Raw genomic sequence first — 6,521 nt, 5'->3', positions numbered from 1 at the left:
TGGGCGGTGCCGGCCCGCACGGGACGGGGAAAGGGGCGGTTGCGCTCGGGCGCCGGGTCCGCGGGTGGAGCCGCTCCGCGTCGGACTTAATTTCGTCGTTAAGCGCCCGCGCGGTCAGACTCGCCCCTCCTGGGGACACTTGGTTCCTGTTTAATTTTTTTTTAAAGATTTATTTATTTATGCATTCCAGAACTGGGGCGCAGGCCAGAGGGGTGGGGGTGAGAGGACTCCCCAGAGACAGAGTGGGGAGCAGAACAGGCGGATCCACTGAAATCCACTGCTGAGGGGAGCTGCGGGGAGGCAGGAGAGGTCTGCCGCGCCGTGTGGGTAGCTCCCTGGCGGGGCAGCTCCCTGGCCGGGGATCGAACTCGTGCTGCAGAGGCTGCCGGTGGCTTCATAGGTTGCGTCTTCACCCCTTGCGCCACCAGGGAGGCTGCCCGGCCGCCCCCCGCGTCTGTGCCCTGTGGTCCTGACCAGCGCAGTGCCAGGAAAGGTGAAGTTTGAGACGGTTTTTCTCTCCTAGGAAGGAAAGAGCGACTTCACAGTTCCTCTGAGCAGGCGCAGGATGCCCTGGGCGCTAATTTGACTTCTTGTTTTTCTTCTGTTGTTGATTAGTCCTGTGGGATATTGGGTTTTTGCATCAAACCAGTGTTTCGCCCCCAAAGACGTTTCCCCAAGACAGCCTGGCGTGGGCACCCAGCCCGGGGAGGAGGGTAGTGGGCAGAGGGAAAGACCAGAATGCCTGAGAAAACTAAGCCCGGGCCGGATGCCTAACGCTGACATGGTAATAATAAAACTTCGAGAGTGTGTCCTGTTTCCTCTAAGTAGTTCCAAGGCCCTTTATTTAAAAACAAAGGAAAACAAGACCAAAAGTGGTTCCACACCATTTTTCACGTTCATGTCATCTCTGCCCCTACCTGCTTTCTCCCCCAGCCGGCACCTCCATTATTTTGAGACAAATCCCAGACATCAAAGACTTTCAGTCTACAAATAAACTATTCACCTATGTTCTAGTTTATCCCACAACAGCTCTATAATGTAAGGCATGTTTCGTTTACAGATGGGGAGCCTGGGACCCTGAGAGGCAATAACAGCACAGTAATAGCACAGTTCTCAAAAGCCTGTCCATGCAGCTGTCTAATCAGGTGCACAGGTCAGCTCCGCCAGGTGGGCAGGAATAATTATTCTGCACATGACAAAACTCAGAAGAGCTCATTGACCTGCCCAGTTGCATAGCTAAGTGGCAGAATCAGCACTGGGACCTAGATTTTTAAATTCTTTCTACTTTGACACCCAACTTCCCATGCACTCAGAACACTCCCTGGTGGCAGGCCTGTAGGGGCCATCACTGCAACCCCACTCCGAAGGAGGCCTTTCGGTGCCTGGCCTCTGGACTCCCCCATTTATACTCCTGCCTCTGTTTGGGGAAGTCAGCTCCTTTTGCTGGGACCTTACAGCTGTGCTGGGATTGGCCAATGAGAGGCAACCTCCTGGGACTTTAAACGGAGAATTTCTGACATCAAATAGCAGGGCAGTGGACATTTCTTTTTGGGAGATGGCAGAGGTATCATTTGTGTCATCCACTTGGACAGCAGGGATGTTGAATCCAGCAACCAATGCTGGTGCTGGTAGCAGCTGTGGGCGCACCCAAGGATGAGCTCCCCAGAATCAGTCACCCTGCGCAGGCTTTTCCTGGGTCCGAATACTTAGTTCTCTTCGTCCTCACCTGCCCCCGAGGCTGGTTCCCCAGCTCTGCGGGAGAGTCAATGAGCTGGCCACCATCTCTGATAAGTTTCATTTCTTTGAAAAATCAAAATCACTGCCGGTGGCTTGCCCTGGAGAGCCTCACCGACACACCCCCCTCGGGTCTCCAGCTCTCTGAGAGCTCGCCTGACCCATTTCTAACAGCGTGAGGGCGGGATGCCAGCATGTCAGGGTGTAGGTACCTGGGGCTTGGTGTGAGTTCACGTTCGCACTTACCTGTCAGGTGGTGAAAAGGCGAGCTTGCCAGCTGATGTCTCCACTGCGAGTGTGTTCTTTTTTTTTTCTTTTAAATTTTTTCCTCTCAAACTTTATTGATATACCAATCCTTTACATAACTGTAATTTGGGGAGTACAACAGCCCCTCTCATGTGTGCACACACCTCCCGCACCCGCCGCCACCTGTCACCTTCCCTCTTCCTGCAGCCCCTCTAGTAACAGTATGTTCTTCAGCCTAAGAATTACTCTTGATGTTGGCCCTCTGTTTTCTTTCTTTGTATTCCTCAAATGAGTGAAGCCATCCGGGGAACTGTCTTTCATTTTCTGACTTAACTTCATCTCATTTAGTCCCCAAAGGTGCAACTTCATGTCTTTGTAGTAGCAGAGGAGCGGTCCCTAGAGGCCTGTCGACGGGCATCTAGTGGGGCACGTGACCTGACCGTGGGAAGAACCCCGCGACCCCGACCTGGGGGGTCCTGAAAGCCACGCTTCTCCAGCACTGCCTCCCCCCTGCTGCCCGGCCGCGTTCCGCGGGCGCCCTGAAGGCGGTGCTGTCGCCCTGCGCTTGCAGAGCTGCGTGGACTGGAGGGAGGGACCCGGCTCTGCTCTCCTGTCTCCTTGCTCGTCCCCCCACTCCTGCTTTTCTCCTCTAGCAAAACCAGCCCCTTTGGCCTCTGGACACGGCACTGTTGGAAACATGGGGGTGGAGGAGACAGTTCCAGCCCCTTGTTTTTTGTTGTTTTTTTTTTTTCCCTCCAGAAGGTGCCTGGGGAAAAGCCAGTCCTGGTTTTCTTGCCTAAGTCTCTGGGTTTAGGAAGGAGTGTGTGTGCCAGCCCTTGTGTGGTGGTCCTGTGTGCAGACTTCTTCCTTTCACCTTAACTCTGCAGGGGAGAACCGTAAGCACCCAGTGTTGGAAGTGCAAGGGAGTAAGTTTCCATCATCTGGCCCCTAAATCAAAGCTAGGCCTCTGACCAGGCCAACAGCTCCCTGTGAGCACCCTCGAGGCATTTGGCACATGTCTGTGATTCCCACAGTGACCTTGTGGCAAGGGGGGGTGTGTGTGCACAGAATTTGATAAAGTCAGCTCGGCGGGGTCAGGTCACGGAGCGCCTGAGGTCACAGAGTCGACGGCCAACCCTGTCTTCAGATCTGAGCCAGCCTTGCTGGAAAGTCCTCAAAAGGTCTTTCTACTCTGCTGCATTATTAGCTTCAAAGAAAATTTCAGAACCTTAGGAGCCTGAGGGGCCAAACAATGTTGAGCAGCATTCAGATGACCATGACCGCTCCCCGCTTTGCTGTGGGGCGGGGGCCCTGCAATTGTGCAGGTAGCCTGGGACCCAGCTGCTCTGCAGTGATTTGGGGGCAGATGGCACAGGGGTGTCTGGTAACCAAAATCTGTGCGCCTGAGGACTTGTTTTCAAAGTGAGACGAGTTCTGACACTCTTCCTTCATGTGCACTCTTATCTGCTTCCCAACATTGAGGGGGCAGATTTCTTCTTACTTTTTAATAGAAATCTAGAAAGCAGCCAGCACCATGCCTAAAATAGAAGAGCTTTTAACAGATTTTTACAGATACCACATGTTCTTCTTTCGTGCAATGTGTGGTCTGGCATCTGGGAAGGGGACCCCCACCGTGGCTCCCAGACCAAGTGGGTCAATAAACATCTGCAAGATGAGTGACAGGTGTCAATCATCTGTGTCCTGTAACCGCAAAGTGCCTGCTCCAAGGACGTGTTGGAAAAGGCAAGTGGGGTCTGGGACCATCAAGCGCCAAGGACTCGAACTTCTAGAAGCTGCGAGGCAGTTCTCACCCGATGCCCCTGCTTCGGAGCCCTGGTTCAGTAAGCGCCGAAGGTGCCTCTTTTTCCGTGTAAAGGGCTACGTTTTTGACGTGAAGTGGGAGCCTGCTGCACCCTACACCTGGGCCCTGAGGACGCTGCGGGCGGCGGGGTTCCCACCTCGAGTTAGGGTGGAATGGGGACCGGCACATCGGAGAAGGGGTAATAAATAGAAGAGGCAAAAGTGCTTTGGAAAATTAAAACAAGACTTTTAACTTTGGGTAAGCTAGGAGAAGCGAGAGGGAGAAAGCAGGAAGGGAGGAAGGACTCTGCCAACCAGTGACCAGAGAGGGGAAAACAGGGAAAGGTGGGCAGGTAAAGGGCAGAGGACATCAGTGGCAGGAATGGCGGGGCCAGCCAGAAGGTTTAGCTCCTCACTACTGCCTGGGGGGACTCTGACATTTGGCGTTTGCTCTTTTTTTATTATTATTAAAGATGTATTTATTTATGCAGATGAGAGCTGGCGTACAGGCCAGATGTGTGGTGGGGGGGATGAGAGGATTCACCAGAGACAGAGTGGGGAACAGAACAGGTAGATGGACCGAAGTACACTGCTGAGGGGAACAGGTGAGTCAGGAGAGGTCTGCTGCGCCATGTGGGTGGCACCCTGGCTGGCCAGGAATCGAAATCGTGCAGCAGAGGCTGCGGATTGCTTCACAGGTTGCATCTTAATCCTTGTGCCACCAGGGAGGCCCCGGCATTTGCTCTTGACTGAGCTGCTGGTGGGATACGGAGCGTCTCATGCTGTCGTCGGCCATCTTGTCTCCGTGGCAGTGTTGCCCAGCCTGTGTCTACCTGAGCTGAGGTGGAGTGGAGGGAGTGATTATTTGACTTGACAGTTTGCAGACACCTGGGACTCTGCCTGCAGCCCATAGCCAGGCAGGCATCGCACCTGAGGCAGGGGGTTCGGACATTCTCAACACCTTGACTAGAAAAGGCGAGAACGGAGCTCACACTCCACAGGTGGGTCCTGACTAGCCTGGCCGGAGTCCTGGTGACGCTGTGCTGGCTGCTGTGGAGAACAGCATTTGGCTAAAAGTCAGGGGCTGTCGTGAGCTCAGGCCTCTTCTCAAGTCTCCTACGTTGTCCTCGTAGCTGGTCGCCTTTCTCACCTGGATGGAGGAGACAGAGGTGATCAGGTGGGGGTGTGCTCGTCTTAAGTCCACTCCGCTGACCTCCTGGAGCGCACACTCCCACCTTCTCGCCTGCCCTCCTCAGAGTGAGCCGTGTTCCTGCTCCCGCCGCCGAACCCTTACAACGACCTGGCTTCCTTCCTCCTCCTCCTGCTTTCCCCCCTCTAAGTCCAAGGGGCTTCTCCAACGTAACACATCCTGGGTTACCATCCACGCCGATCCATTTATGAGTCCTACACTCTTCCTCCAAAATAGGGGTTCACGAACTTCTGCTATAAAGAGCCAGAGAGTCGAGGGGCGTCTCGGGCCTGCGGTCTCTGTCACTGTTACCCGGCGAGGCCGCGGAGGCACAGAAGTGGCGAAGCCCGTGTGTGCACGAGCAGGCGAGGCCGCGCTCCGGGAGGACTCTCCGTGCAAACAGGCAGGGGCTGGTGTGGGTTCACCGGCTGTGTTTGGCTGACTCGGTCCAGGGAGAGCCGGTCCTTTTCTGTCCCCACCGTCACCCTGGGCCAGGCCACCGACTTCTCATCTGAGCCACTGCAGTGACCTTAGAATTCCCTGTTTCGTCTCTCATCCTCTTCAGTCACTCCCCTCCCCACCAGAGCAAGCGGAGTCTTCTAGAAGCTCATAAACCAAGTCTCGTGCTTAAAGCCCGCGGCGAGGACTCCCATGTCTTTGAGGCCTCGGCAAATTCCTATCAGAGACTCCCAGTCCCTGGGAGACCTGACCCCACCCCATCCGCTCTTCTCTCTCTGCTTCTCTGCCTCCCGGGGCTTCTTCCTGTTTCAGAAACAAGGCGTGCTCCTGCCTTCCTAAGGCCCCCTCCTACTTCTTTAGCCAGGTCTCCCCATGGTGGCCTCCTCTGGGGCCACCCCCATCTAAAGTAGGAAACACACTTGCCAAGAGCTCACTGCAGTCAGTCCCTGCTCTCACCTTGGAATATGAACGACCTTATTCAGTTTCCACCCAAAAAAACCCCTCTGAGCTGGATCCTGTTCTTATCTCCACTTTATTGAGGAAATTGGGGCTTAGGCACATTGTATAATTTGCCTCCGATGATTGAGGAAATAGTAGAGCTGAGGTACGAGCTGGGCTGCTGGCTCTGGGGCCCGTGGCCTTAACCATCTCTTTACTGTCCACGTAGCTTCATCATGGTGCCTGTCACTGTATTGGGGTTACAGGTGCAGTTCTTGGGGCATTTGCATGACGAGCGTCTGTCCTACCACAAGGAGCAGAGACCTGGTCTGCCTTTGCTCTCACTGAATGCTCAGCTTCTAGAACAGTGGCTGGTACACAGGAGATACTCATTATTTGCTGAATGCATGACTCTTGGTCCAGGGATAGCCTGTCCTTTTCTGTCCCCACTCACACCCTGGTCCAGGCCACCGACTTCTCATCTGAACCACTGCGGTGACCTTCAGCTTCCCCATTTCGGCTGTCATCCTCTTAAGTCACTGCCCACTCCACCAAATAATTGACCTTGGTGAAGAGTAATTTATTGGTCTGCCCCCAAATTGGTAAATATTCAAATTACACCCCACCATAGGATTCCTAAAAAAGAAAAAAAAAA

The sequence above is a fragment of the Talpa occidentalis genome, unplaced genomic scaffold, assembly GCF_014898055.3.
Source record: "Talpa occidentalis isolate TD23 unplaced genomic scaffold, MPIMG_talOcc4v2.1 talOcc4.7, whole genome shotgun sequence".
NCBI lineage: Eukaryota > Metazoa > Chordata > Mammalia > Eulipotyphla > Talpidae > Talpa > Talpa occidentalis.
The sequence above is the reverse complement of the archived record's forward strand: the minus strand, read 5'-3'. Positions refer to the sequence as shown.